This window comes from Xenopus laevis, chromosome 2S (assembly GCF_017654675.1).
Source record: "Xenopus laevis strain J_2021 chromosome 2S, Xenopus_laevis_v10.1, whole genome shotgun sequence".
NCBI classification, from domain to species: Eukaryota; Metazoa; Chordata; class Amphibia; order Anura; family Pipidae; genus Xenopus; species Xenopus laevis.
The window spans coordinates 136,566,387-136,581,061 of NC_054374.1; positions in this window are offsets into that span (position 1 = coordinate 136,566,387).

Consider the following 14,675-nt stretch of genomic DNA (forward strand, 5'->3'; position numbering starts at 1 on the left):
TTTCTATCAAAACACAGATGCTAATCTAAACCAGGGTAGTTGCCAATAGCAACCAATCAGCAGTTAATTTTGTTCTGTCAATCAAAAATTAGAAGATGAAAGAAAGACCTGGTTTGGTACGTATCACGTTTTTGTAGTCCAAAATCTTGTACTGAATAAGCGTCAGTCAAAATACAAAGTGTTCAAATTATGCAATGTGCCTGGGCCATCTACAGTGGTCACTTGAATTGTTTCGTTATGATTATTATCTTGCTATTATTCGGTGGAATCAATGGAAAAAACGCCATCATTTTCTAGTTGTTCTGGCAGGTTTTTCTCAGGCCGATGTAACAGTAGGAAACAGTGATGGGCGAATTTATTCGCCAGGCGTGAATTTGCGGCGAATTCCCGCTTTTTGGCGCCGGCGAATAAATTCACAAAACCGCCGCAAAAATTCGCTGGTGTCCAAGAAAACAGACACCGGCGCCCAGTTTTTTAGGCATTTTTGCATGCGAATGTGCGCTGGCATCCAAAAATGGATGCCGGTATCCAAAACAAGACGCCGGCATCCAAAACGAGATGCCGGCTGTGTTTTGCAAATTTTCGGCATTTCGCAAATTTCACTGGAAATTTGTGAATTTTTCGGCGAAGTGAAATGGGGCAAATTCACCCATCACTCTGTGGATTCCATGGTAGCCATTGCAGAGCAGTAAATAAGGAAAGCAGGATTCCAGCATGTCCACGGTCAGGAATGAAGACTCCTCTACAATCTGAAAGGAAAAGAAATAATTGTGATGTAACAATATGAATCAGATGAATAACAAACAAGGGAAAGTTGTGCTAACCAATCATTTTTAAACCATTAAGTGGGGTGCAATGAGGCTGTGACAACACAATTCATACAGACAAGAGGTACTCTGCACTCAACTCATTATCAATATATTTAGGCAGTGCTATGTGTATGGCATGAGACAAGTTTTCAGAAGGCTTCACTTTGCATGTAATTGCTTATGAAGGGCATTTTGGCTCTTTTAAGCCCATCTCACCCTAACCAGGATCGTTTTTCTATTTCGCTATTGTATAAGTCCTAGCCCCTCAGAAGCCATGTTCCAATATCTTGCACTGATGAGATCTAACAAGATGGAAACAGGCTGTCTACAAGTTTGGATATATGGCTCTGGACCATCTGTGCTATAAACCAGTGGTTCTGGATGCATAGTTGGCCACAGGGACATAAAGGAGTGATTTGCATGTCTCCGCCCATGTTGCCTTATGGGAGAATTAAAAACATTTTTGGTATTTTTGCAGTGCTGTGTGTGTATCATGAAACATATAAATGCTTTCTGTTTTCAGAAGGCTTCACTATGCAATATATTTAGGACATTGAGACATTTTGTGCCTTAAGCTACCAAAAAATGCCTCACTCTTTAAATAAAACAGGGATTTTTTGTCCATAAATTGCAATAAATTTAAGATGGCCAACTGCATCAAACCCCCCACCCTTTCCAACAACAGTCAGGTGATCCCAGGGGTGGCCAAGAAAAGGGCAACCATGCTTGGGAGTTTTAACCTTGAAAGCAAGTAAATTGCAGGTAAAATGTAGTCCCTTTTTACAATGTGTAATGAAGGAGTAGAATTCTTAATAAATCAGATGACAGTGAGTGTAGGACTGGCCAGACCAGAGATAACTTTGACTGTGTGAGATTCAGCTGAATACTAAGGGGCCCATTCATTAAGTTCAAGTGAAGGAATAGAAGACAAAAAACTTTGAATTTTGAAGTGTTTTTTTGGCTACTTCGACCATCGAATGGGCTACTTCGACCTTCAACTACGACTTCGACTTCGAATCGAATGATTTGAACTAAAAATCGTTCGACTATCTGACCATTCGATAGTCAAAGTACTGTCTCTTTAAGAAAAAACTTCGACCCCCCTAGTTTGCCACCTAAAAGCTACCGAGCTCAATGTTAGCCTATGGGGAAGGTCCACATAAGCTTGCCTAACTTTTTTTGGTCGAAGGATAATCCTTCGATCGTTGGATTAAAATCCTTCGATCGTTCGATCGAAGTTTGCAGAAATCCTTCGACTTCGAAGTCGAAGGATTTTCATTCCGCAGTCGAATATCGAGGGTTAATTAACCCTCGATATTCGACCCTTGATGAATTTGCCCCTAACTGTTCAGTCAAACCAAATCCAACCCCTTAAAGTCATGGTATTTTAAAGCTTTGGACAACGGATTACACAATCTTTTGTTCGAGTTAGAGGCTTTAACAATCTGCCAAATGTTTTATGAATTATTGAGTATTCAGCCGCATCCAATAATTATGGATTTGGTACATCCCTAGTGTCGTGAAACTTCAATAACTGGAGACCAATTGAGGTGTAAATATTGTTTATTTGACACAAGTTCCGTGGATTCTGAACTCGCAAAGAGTCAGAGCCCTAAACAAAGAAATCACAGAGTTTTTTTATAAACTTGGGAACCTACTACATAAGAACATACGGGCGTAAAAGGGTGTTACCATTGCAATAGCATAGAGATATCTCTTCACAGCACGGAGAAACAAATAACTGCACAAAATAGCTATGACCAAGCTAGCTGAGAACAGAATCCATCCAAGTCCCCCCCTGACTCCCGGGGAAATCTACATACACAGGATTTTACTTTCTCTCTCAGTAGTGTTTTATTTTGTACTTAATACAAAGACTCCAATTAGTAACATTTTTATTTTTCAGTGGATTTGAATGCTAAGGCTTCTGCATCATTGGTTGTTGAACAAGAGCACTGGCCTCACTGAGCAGCGATTGCCAATGAAATCAGCATTGCCTCCTGGAAAGGCCTTTGCAGAAAATTAGCCATTGAACATCAACTAATGAATAATTGCGACGAGGCATGGTCCAACGCAGGCTTCACTGCAACACGAGTGTTCATTAAATGGCTTGAATCAGGCTTCTGCTTTATTATATAAAGATACTAAGCCCAGCATGAAGGGAGAAAATATGTTGATTCTATTTTAATTACCTGACTAGTGCTACTGGTCTTTAATTCTACGTCAGTGATGCTAACAAGGCAAAATATAAAACCAAAAAACACAATCGGACTTAACTCCCTAGAAAGCCAAGGGATACTGTACTTAATCAATAATTTATTCAATAAACATCACGATTTTAACTTTATTCATTATCGATTAAGTACAGTAACACTTGGCTTTCTTGAGATTTAGTCCTATTGTGTTTTTTGTTTTATATCATGGTAATTAAGTAGTGACACCCTTGATTATAGCCAATTATATCTTGGCTATTATTGCTCAGTTATTTTTGTTACTTTAGCAGATTAACCAGACAAAATACTCCCTACCCTTCACTCAATTCCTATAAACCATGTGAGCTATGCGACGCCAACCTCTGCCATTCACTGAAATGAACTGGAAGTCGGCACAGAAATATAAGTGTGATTTTTACAATTCAAAGGAATTCCTACATTATGGCTCATTTTAAAACATTTTTAAGATTTTTTTTGTCAATGAAACATGAAAGTTTCTATTTTTGGTGATTTTGTTTTTTTACTTTATTTACTTTATCTCTAATAATGGATTTTTTGCTACAGCAAAGAAGAAACATCCAAAAGCTCTTTATATACAGATATGGGACCTGTTTTCCAGAAAGCTTGGGACCTGGAGCTTTCTGGATTTTTCTGTAATTTGCATCTTCATACTTTGTCTACTAGAAACTCATGTAAACATTAAATAAACCCAATAGGCTGGTTCTGCTTCAAGTAAGGATTAATTATATCTTAGTTGGGATCAAGTACAAGCTACTGTTTTATTATTACAGAGAAAAAAGGAAATATTTTTTTACAATTTGGATTATTTAAATAAAATGGAGTCTATGTGAAATGGCCTTTCCATGATTTGGAGCTTTCTGGATAACGGGTTTAAAGATAAAGGATACCACACCTGTACCAAATGATACATGTGGTAGGTGTTAGTTATAGGGTTCAGTTTATTTTTTAAAACGAAATTCTTAAAGGGGCTACTGTATTTTCATTTCTCCATCATTCGCTGAGCGTCAGTATCTAGGAGGGATAAACTGGATTCAGCATTTTTGATGTTTTGCCATTTATCTTAGTGGCCACTTTGGTTCATCTGAGCATTAGGTAATTTCCTGGCAATTTAAACTCTTAGGGGTGGTAACCTTTAAAGGAACAGTAACACCAAAATTTTTTTTCAAATCAACCAATTGACTTCAAATAGGTTCTAGATGTCCCCCATAGGCTAAAACAGCAATTTGTCAGTTTTTAGATGGTGAATGGTCGAAGTTGAAGTTGACAGAACATGATAAATTTTGAAATTCAAATTTTAGAATTTTCTTCAAATTCAACTCGAATTTGGACTATTCCCTAGTCGAAGTACACAAAAAATAGTTCTAATTTCTAATGTTTTTCATTCAAAAATTCACCTCAACCTTTGATAAATCTGTCCCTAAGTATGTTACAGAATTGCAACTTTTCAATTGGTCTTCATTTTTTCCTCTTTATAGTTTTTGAACTATTTGCCTTCTTCTTCTGACTTTCCAACTTTCAAATAGAGTCACTGACCCCATCCACAAAACAAATGTTCTGTAAGGCTACACATTTATTGTTATTGCTACTTTTTATTACCTATCTTTCTATTCAGGCCTCTGTTTCTTATTCAAATGAATGCATGGTTGCTAGGGTAATTTGGACCCTAGCAATCAAATTGTTGAAATTGCAAACTGGAGAGCTGCTGAATGAAGAGCTAAATAACAAAAAAACCACAAATAATAGAAAATGAAAAACAATTGCAAATAGTTTCTGACTATCCCTCTCTACATCATGCTGAAAAGGTTTAAATTTAAAGGTGAACAGCCCCTTTAAGGGTAGTGCAGTCACCAACATCTAATCACTGAACTTCAGGTTGGCGTTAGCTAAAACTCACAGAGATGTGATCCAGTCTCAATCATTTTCATTGAGGCAGGTGTTCATTTTCCAATGTACATTGAATTGTTGTGAAACCACTGAGGTATGGATGTCAAAGTGTAAGTGTAAGCCTCCTTCGCACCCCTTTCAAACCATCTGTTTTCTCTGTCCAACATATGCACATTGCTGTGCTCAAAGGAATGGCCCTTTACCTTTAAATGTAGACAGATTTGTGAGCATTGTCCTGAGTAGTTAGCCCTCGTATATATTGGGTCATGTGATTACTTAATATAGATCTGCTCACACTTTGCAACACTGGACAGCAGAAATCACATAACTTTTCTTCTTGTGTTGGGTCATTTGGATTGCCAACTGCTGTCTCATTGATTATACAGTATTACTTGAAGAGAATGGCAATGTTAAGAACCTGCAATGACTTATATATATATGTATTTAACATTTTAACTGCTTCTTTTTCAGGGTCCCCTACCCTTCCCCTTTCTACCTCTCTCCCACACCCACTCACCCTTCCCTCCTTAGCTTTATTATTGTATAGAATTGCATTTGAAAGGCACTCTGTGAGCAAGAACCTTGTAAATGTTGTTTTCCGTATATTTTATTAATAATATAAAATAAAGTCGATTTTTTCCAATATTATTAATGTATGTTATTGTAATTACTTTTAGTTGGTTGGTTTAAAAAACACAGGAATGTGATGTTTGTTAATACTAATACTATTAATATTCATGAACACTTGGCAACTTTGTACAACACGACAAGCCAATCAGATCTTTGCTTTCACTGTCCTGCCTGCAGCTGGCTTAAATATCTGACTGATCACTGATTGGTTACTATGGGTAACTGCCCAGTTGCTGATTTGCCAAGTGTTTATAAATGACCCAAAATGTCTTCAAAACAGATTTATTGATGTAAATATTAATAATGTGAATCATTTTACTGTAGGCAGACTGTTAAAATGTTTGGACAGCAGAATAAGAATGTGTTTGCAAATACTGCAAAAAAAGATTAAGTATATACAAGTATTGCAATTGTTACAAGATATGTTGTACTACTGCAGTTTCTCATATGATGGCTCAAATATATCTTTATGAATGTTTTTGGTTTATGTTGAAGAAAGGGTAATAAGACATAGCCTATTAGCCTGTTGTTGCAGCAGAAGACACAGATACTAGAATTAGTGTTCTGCATATAAGGAGCTTTTTATTTATACTGCATCAGGAAAAGCAAACTGCATAGCAAAGGTCCATTAATGATTCACCCTATTGAACCAGAAGGTTTATCAAGCTTTGGAGGAAAACATATCGATCAATTTGTTTGAACAGCAGAAAATGAGTGTCCCTGTTTAATATACAGTTACAGCACATGGAACATCTAAAGCTTTAATCATTGGCTTAATGTACAGCAATTTCTATGTGTGTTGTTGCCAGAACAAGCTTCGTGAGTTGAATGCTGATTATGTCCTAAGCTGTAAAGGTTCATGGCTCTGCTGTAAAATAATATCACACTTTGCATGCCATATCTGCCCTGTATTCCATTAATGCAAGGGGCTTCACATCAAATTCTCCCCATTATCTGTGACTGATTGGAAAAAGCTAAATATCAGGTAGTGGCATCGGAAACATATGGAACATCAGGGCTTATAGATATAACCTACATTTATGTTTCGCAAATTTTTCGCCGTTTTGCAAATTTCTCGAGAAATTTGCAAATTTAAATTTTGCAAAACATAGAGAATTTCGCCCATCACTACTGAGAATATTTGGAACACCTGCAGCATGGAACAGGCTACAGTCAATGCCCAACCCCCACTGTTTGTCATCTTGAAGCATCTCTGTATGTTGTTTATTCATTGCTAAAAGGGAAAAGTACTTATAATGAGCTTTAGACAAATGAAGCCAGGTTTGGTAAATATCTTTATTGATTTCAGCAGCTTTGGTCATTCTCATTCCCACTGTGATAAATACTGAGAGGCTCATAATGAGGCCCAAACTTCATTACCTCTTTCACAGACTCTGCACAGCAATGTGCAGGGTGGAATGAGAAAAACCCTCGCAGAATCAGCAGCCTAATTGAGGTCCCTCAGCAAATCTAATCAAGCAGATAGAAATAAAATTGTACTTATTTCATTTCACATGAAGGTTTTCATAGTGGCTTATAATAACAGAAATTGTTTGGTGTGTGTATTGTTTACTGATTCTCTGAACGGTCTTGCAAATGAGGATATCTGTTTATGAGAGTCAGATATAGTTTCAGGATACAGTTATAATGAACCAAATACTTAAGGGAAATTTAGTACAGGTATGGGACCTGTTATCCAGAATGCTTGGGGTTTTCCTGATAATGGATCTTTCTGTAATTCAAATCTACAATCCTTAAAAGGGATGTAAAGGCAAAAAAATTAAATCCCATGTTTACTTTCTTAAATGAAAAAGACATTTATCTCCAATATGTACCGTTTTTATAATAAACTTGACTGTATGCAGTGAAATTCCCCCTTCGTTTTACTTGCTCTGACACCTGCAGATAGGACACTTCAGAGGGTTCCTAACTGCTCTGCAGGCAAAGAATCATACTTTCAAATGGCCCCACTGTCTTACTTCCCTGACCACAAGCAGCTTTGGTTGTTTCCCTATAAAGCAGCCGGTAACTGTGTAGAGATTTGTATCTGCAGACCCAGTGCAGTCTGTATATTCTGATTATTAATCAGTTTTGCTGTATCGGCTTCTATGGCAGAAATTATTTGTGCTGTTTTGATAATTTATGACGATCCCTAAGCTTAACCTCTCAACTGAAGCCCAGACCACACTGAGCATGTGCATAGTCTTTGGTCTTGCAAAGATGTTTAACAAAGTTACAAGATGAAAGCCCCCTGCGGCCAACTTTGAAAGCATAAATCATTTGTTTAATTAAGTTTCTGGTGAAGTAAATTCATATTTATGTTTAGTATACAAAATACAGCATTTCGAACATTATTTAATTTTAGACTTTAGTTCCCCTTTAAGTCTACTAGAAAGTCATGTAAACATAAACCCAATAGGCTGGCTTTGCCTCCAACAAGGATTTATAATGTCTTAGTTTGGATCAAGTACATGATACTGTTTTATTATTATAGAAAAAAAGGAAAATGTTTTTAAAAATGTGGATTATTTGGATTAAATGGAGTCTATGGGAGATGGAATTTCTGTAATTCAGAGCTTTTCAGAAAATGGGTTTCCACATAACCGATCCCATACCGTGACTGGGCAAAGAGCCCGGGCTGAAGGACATGTGGTGGCCAGACGGGCCCATAATTCTACCTCCATTACCATTAAATCCTATATTAAATCAAATATACTCTGCTTCTATCTGTACGGTATATAAACATGAACATACTGCATGTAACAGACCCTTGTAGACCTTTGAAGAATAACCTTAGGCCATTGAAAATTCTACATTCTAAGTCCAATAATATTAGGTTTCTTTTGTTAATTTTAAAATAGTCCTTTTAAAATACCTGCTAGTGGTGGGCATATTTATTCGCCAGGCGTGAATTTGCAGCGAATTCCCACGATTCGCGAGACTGCCGCAAAAATTCACCGGCATTAAAAAAAATGGACGCCGGCGCATTTTCACAGGTGAATGTGCACCGGCGTCCAAAAAAATGGACGCCTGCATCAATAACGGACGCCGGCCATTTTGCGAATTATTCGCCGTTTTGCGAATTTCCCGGGAAGTTCGCAAATTTTTTGGTCAAGCTAAACGGTCCAAATTGGCCTATCACTACCTGCTACTACTACTACCTGCTGATTTGTTGTTGTTCTTGTTGTGGGATTTGTTGTGCAACCAGGTCCAGATATTTGAAAAGGCAACAAAGTCCCGGGCCTAGGGCGGCAGGATTTTAGGGGTGGCATGCTGCCCAACCACAGCCACATTGGTTCGAAAGCACAAGGGATTCACAGGAGATACAATCATTTTTAAAATCTCCCAAGTGCCAGTCCCCCAGTGATGAAATTTGCACATGTGCAACAATGAAAGGGAGGGGATGGGGGCGATTAATGGCAGCGGATCTAGGGGCACCCACTATGTAAATCCGGCCCTATTTGCCACTTCGATTTTAATTACCTGAGTAAAGCAAAGTCTTATGATGTGGCTTTTTTCTCACTAAATTAATTCATGTTTTCTGTATATTTTCCTAGTGTGAAAAACTGTTTCCAACACGTAATGACTGAGTGGCTAGCAACAGAATAATACATTTAGGCTTGAGACAAAGGGCACTATAATCATTCAATAGTTCTAAATTATTTTTTTTTAATCTACAAATGTTCAGCTTTCACTAGTGTCGCTGTGATTGCTTCTTTGCAGATGTTCGGCTTTCCTAATTATAGTGTGTGATACCCTGGTTTAATAAAAATGTGCGTGATTTTTTTCTTTGTGTAGTACATTCTCTCTGCTGTCTCCTAGCAGCTCCTTAGATACACAATTAAAGAAAAAAATGTTCCATATACTTGATTTAGTTCAGCGCTCAATTAATTTGTTAACCTTATCTTTGTGTGGGTAGAAACTCCTCACTACAATAGGAATCTCTAGGCCACATGCAGTATGTATGTTGACCAGGTTATTCTCATGTTTGGCAAGGTGTGAAGAGAACAAAGACATTGCAATGAATTTATTCGCCGGCGCAAACACAGGAATTCAGCCGCAAAATCGTGCCTGGCGAATTTATTCGCCCATCACTAGCAGGCAACATGTTTCTGTTGCACAGAAGAGAGACTAGACTGATGGGATATAAAAGTAGCTGATAGTGGAGTAGTGGAAATGTGTTCTTCATGACTGCTTCACCGTCATGGAGAAGTCTGGGTTTGGAGGATGCCAGGAGAATGCTCCTTGTACCAGATTACATGGCTTATGCTATTTGTAAAGTTTAGTAGGAAAAGAATAATATAAATATTTTTTCATTATTTGGTCTTGGGTCCCTGGTTTCATTGAAAGCAAAGCTTAAAGCTACTTTTCACTAAACTCCAGTCAGGCTTTTTTGTGCAAAACTCTTTTTTTGGATTTCTTTTTTAAAAATTTGATTTTTTCGAGATATATTAAACTCCGGTGCAGCAAAAAGTCTGAATCTGAAAATCTGGCATCTCAGACCTGCAGAGATTTTACAGTCAATGGCAGAGGTCCCTCTGCTATTTGGAAGTTTCTGTGGTCTGCATTGGAATTAGCCCAAAAATCCGACCGTTTCAAGGCAAAAATCAGGAAAATCTAGCAATTTAGGAAAAATACGCACTATTCGGGTTTTTGCTTGATTTTATGAAGTTTTTACCCAAACCGATTAAATCAAGCTTTTTTTTTTAATAATAGATAATAGATTCTAGTTTGGTCTGACTTTTTTTAGTTAAATAAAATAAATGAAAATAATTATCAAATAATTCGGATTTTGTTAAATAAGCCCCTAAGTGTTTCCTACCTTGGGGCAACAGTTTGGGGAAGGCACAGCAATGCCCACTATAAAAAGTGAGCTCCATACAGAATAGGTTTGCTGTAATGGAAGTGGAAAACGTATCTGGCCTGCACAGAGCCCTAACTTAATGGTCATGGCAGTGAGTTCCAGACAGGCAGAAGATTGAGGTCAGGAAGGGGTAGAAGTGATGAAAGGGGGACAGAGGGGGGGGGGCATTTTCGCTTAGCCGAAAAACTAGCAAATTTCCAGTGAAATTTGCGAAATGGCGAAAAATTTACAAAATGGCTCTGGCGTCTAGGTTTTGACAAAATTTGAGATTTATGAAGTGAAAAAAACAAAAATTTGTAATGCAAAACGTCAACAAGTAAAAGTTATCAAGGTGCTTCAGAAGTCAACGGGAGCTGCGCTGATCCTATTGGACTGCTTTAAATCAATTCGGATTTTTAGAGGTTTTCAGATTATTTTCTCCACTAGAAAGTATCAGAAAAACATAAATTTTTTGAGGTTTTTCAGTTATTCATATTTTTAAGCACATTGCTCAGCGCTTTTTTTCGTGCATACTTTTTTATTATGATTTTTTAAATAAATCTCACAACATTCGTGGCTTTAGAATTTGTGAGTTTAGTCATGTTTTCAAAAATCCTCTAAAACTACTAAAATCTGACCTTTAATAAACAAACCTCTAAATGTTAACTCTAAATATACAGTATTTTCTCTGCATATGTTGGGACTCATTTATTAAAGACGTGTTTACCTATAAGTTAGTCTTTACAGAATGGTTGATTCTAAGCAACTTATTCAACTGGTCCTCATTATTATTATTTTTTTAAAGTTTTTAAGTATTTGCCTTCTTCTTCTGACTTTTTCAGCTTTCAAATAGGGGTCATCGGCCCTATCTAAAAAACAAATGCTCCGTACGGTAAGGCTACAAATGTATTGTTATTGCTATTTTGATTCCTAATCTTTTAATTCAAACTCTCTCTCCTATTATATTCCATATGCCTGTCTCTTATTCAGGGTAATTTGGACCCTAGCAACCCGATTGCTGAAATTGCTACTTGTCTCAAAATATCCCTGTCTACGTCATACTATAAGTTAACTCAAAGATGAACAACCTCTTTAAAGGAACTGTTCAGTGTAGAAATAAAACTAGGTAAATAAAAAAATGTTTCTAATATAGTTAGTTATGACCCATATGCCCCCTCCTCAAGTCACTGATTGGTTACAGCCTGGTAACCAATCAGTGGAAACCAAGAGAGCTGAAAAGCAGGAAGTAGTGTTCTGGCTATTGTGTTAGACATCCAGTCACTCCAGCCTTTATACATTACATTTTTGGCTAACTAACTATATGAGAAACATTTTTTATTTTGCACAGTCTAACTATTCACCCAGTTTTTATTTTTACACTAAACAGTGCATGTCAGAAAGTGTACAAATGCAGTAATCAGACCTTTATTTTGATTAGTCTAAGTCAGGGGTCCCCAACCTTCTTTAGCGTAAGCAACATTCAGATGTAAAAATAGATGAGGAGCCAAACAAGCATGAAAAATATTCCTGGGTGGTGCAAAATAAGGGCTGTTAATGTTGTTATTGGTCATTTGGTAGCCCCTAAGTGGACTATTGGCCTACAAGTAGGTCAGTTTTTCAGTACAGCTGGTTTTTATGCAACTAAAGCTTTCCCTCAAACTAGGAATTCAAAAATAAGCACCTGCTTTGAGGTCACCGGGAGCAACATCCAAGGGGTTGGTAAGCAGCATGTTGCTCACAAGCCACTGGTTGGGGATCACTGGTCTTACTTGTAGTAGACTGAATAAAAGCTTGTTGCGGATTAGTTGATATTGATTACTACACTTGTATGCAGGCAGGATGGAAAAGGACTAGATGTTACATTGGTACCTGCTAGTAGACCTACAATTGTCCTTTAAGAATACACGAAATGAATAAATGAATTATTTGTGGATTAATTATGTTGCTTTATTTATTTATTTATAAATAGATTCCATTTCATTTACTTTCTCACTTACACATACCTTCCTGTCTGAGATACACAAAAACATTACTATAATATAACATATATAGCGATGAGCGAATTTATTCACCAGGCGCGAATTTGCGGTGAATTCCTGCAATTCACCACCGGCGAATAAATTCTTGAAACCGCTGCGAAAATTTGCTGGCATCAAAAACGTGATGCTGGCGCCATTTCATGAATTTTTCGGGGGAAATTTGTGAATTTTTGGGCGAATCGAAACGCCCCAAATTCGCTCATCACTAAACATATATAGGTTATGATATTATATTCAGTATACCATTGTATGATGCCGTATGTATCAGCAACAGCATTGACACAGCTTTATTTGCTTATGTCATCAACTGGCTTCCATTAATAAACTGGCAAAACGCAGGATTATGGATAACCAGTTCCTTTGGCAGAAAACGGGTTAATATTTTCCATCACACTGCATCTGATGAGTATTTGTGCTAATCCACATACATTTATTAGGTATGTGGCATACTCGTTATCAAACTCTTTTAATAATAATAGAATGTATTGATGGCCCATTGCTCTGGAATATGTTCAAGCCCTCTGGCAGCGAAGATTAAGGACCTTTTTGCCTGGTACAAATCTCAAAAGCATGACTGTGGGTGCTGACACATTAGTTCCTAACTTGTACACCCTCCTTCTGTATCAGCGCTGTCCACTCTCATTAGAAGCTCCGGCCCTCTGGAAATATTTGCATTTAAATTGCTTCTGCCGACAAATCTGGGTGCATTTCCCGAATATAAATTTGGATTGTGTAGAGATGAGAGAAAAAGCATTACAGATGGTGAGATGGCCTTAGGGACAAAAGGACAGTGTGAGGAGGTGGGGGGAATAAGGTCAGAAAATAGTAAGAGAGTCAATGTAGGAATTGAAAAAGTCTGCATTTTCCTAGCTGTGCACAGAAACAAATGAAACAGGGGAAAAGTTATCTGCTATGATGACTGTAATTCTTTAACAGAGCCACAGATGGAACAGACCATAGTGAAGAATCTGGCACACATCACTATATTAATTTCCCCACTGAAAAAATGTGCATGTTTTGTGTGCCAGGAAAGTATAAACTCTGCTCAATTAATAACAAGGTTGGGTCATATTGTATGAAGGATTTTTACAAAAAAAGTTAAACTCCAATTTATGTATTTACGACATGGATTAAAAATGGGCTGTCTATCCAGATTTCTTAAATAATTCTTAGTAAGTGATGCCTGAAGCATTAGTAAGTGATGCCTGAAGCATTAGTAAGTGATGCCCTAGTAGACTGGCTTGTTTAAAAGGTTCCCACTTTTGGTGGGTCCCGGTTGAACCGGGACCCACCTTAAAGGTTGTCCTGTAAAGTGAATCTGAGCTGTCTTTTTTTAGTCTGATGTACTCTATATAAGGGTGAAGACACAGCTACTAGTAGCAGCAACTTGTCACATTTACTAAATAGACAAAAGTGATACTTGCCTTTGCTAAGAGCCTACGTGAGTTTTAGCCAGGGGCGTTTCTGAGGCAGGAGCCACCTGAATAGACCTGAGGTGACTCCTGCAATGCCGCCCCCCTCGTCCGCTTACTTTTCCTGCTTGGGGGTCTTGCCTCATTGGTGCAACACCCTTGGTTTAAGCAGAGGCATTTCTCAGTGTTGTCTATGGCAAAGACTGTTGTAGCCACAAAAAAATCTGCTACTAGTATGTCTGTTCCTTTGTTCCTCTGTTTTCCCCAGTGTACTGTATAAGAAATAATTTTATGCAAGATAGGTTTCTGTCCCAAATTGAGAAAGTGACATGCTATTCCACTTATTATTCAGAGGGACACATTTAAGCTTGCAATTGAATATTTTGAGAACAAGATAAAACATTAAAATATCTCTACAGAGCTTCAACGTGAAGAATAAATTACTACCCAGAGCTGTTCCTTCTTTGGACTCAAATAAAAGTCTGCATGCTAAAGACTCTCCCCATAAAATGCTTAGATGTTTGTAGACAACATAATGCATTCCATCATAATCATGATAATCATCCATAATTGATTTAAAACTAAAATTGAAATTAGTTTTGAAGCCCTTTCTCTGATCATTGTAACCAGTGGCATAACTTTGGGTGCCCAGACCCCCTCCGGCAAAATCATAGCTCATCCACGATGCAGAACAAGCCATGGGTCATCCGTAATGTTAAAAGGGATTCACCTGTGGTGCAAAATAATTTGGGGGTCATCAGCCATGGGACAAAAATTGTAAAACAGTAAAAATCTTGGGTCTCCCACAACATACAAACCCACAA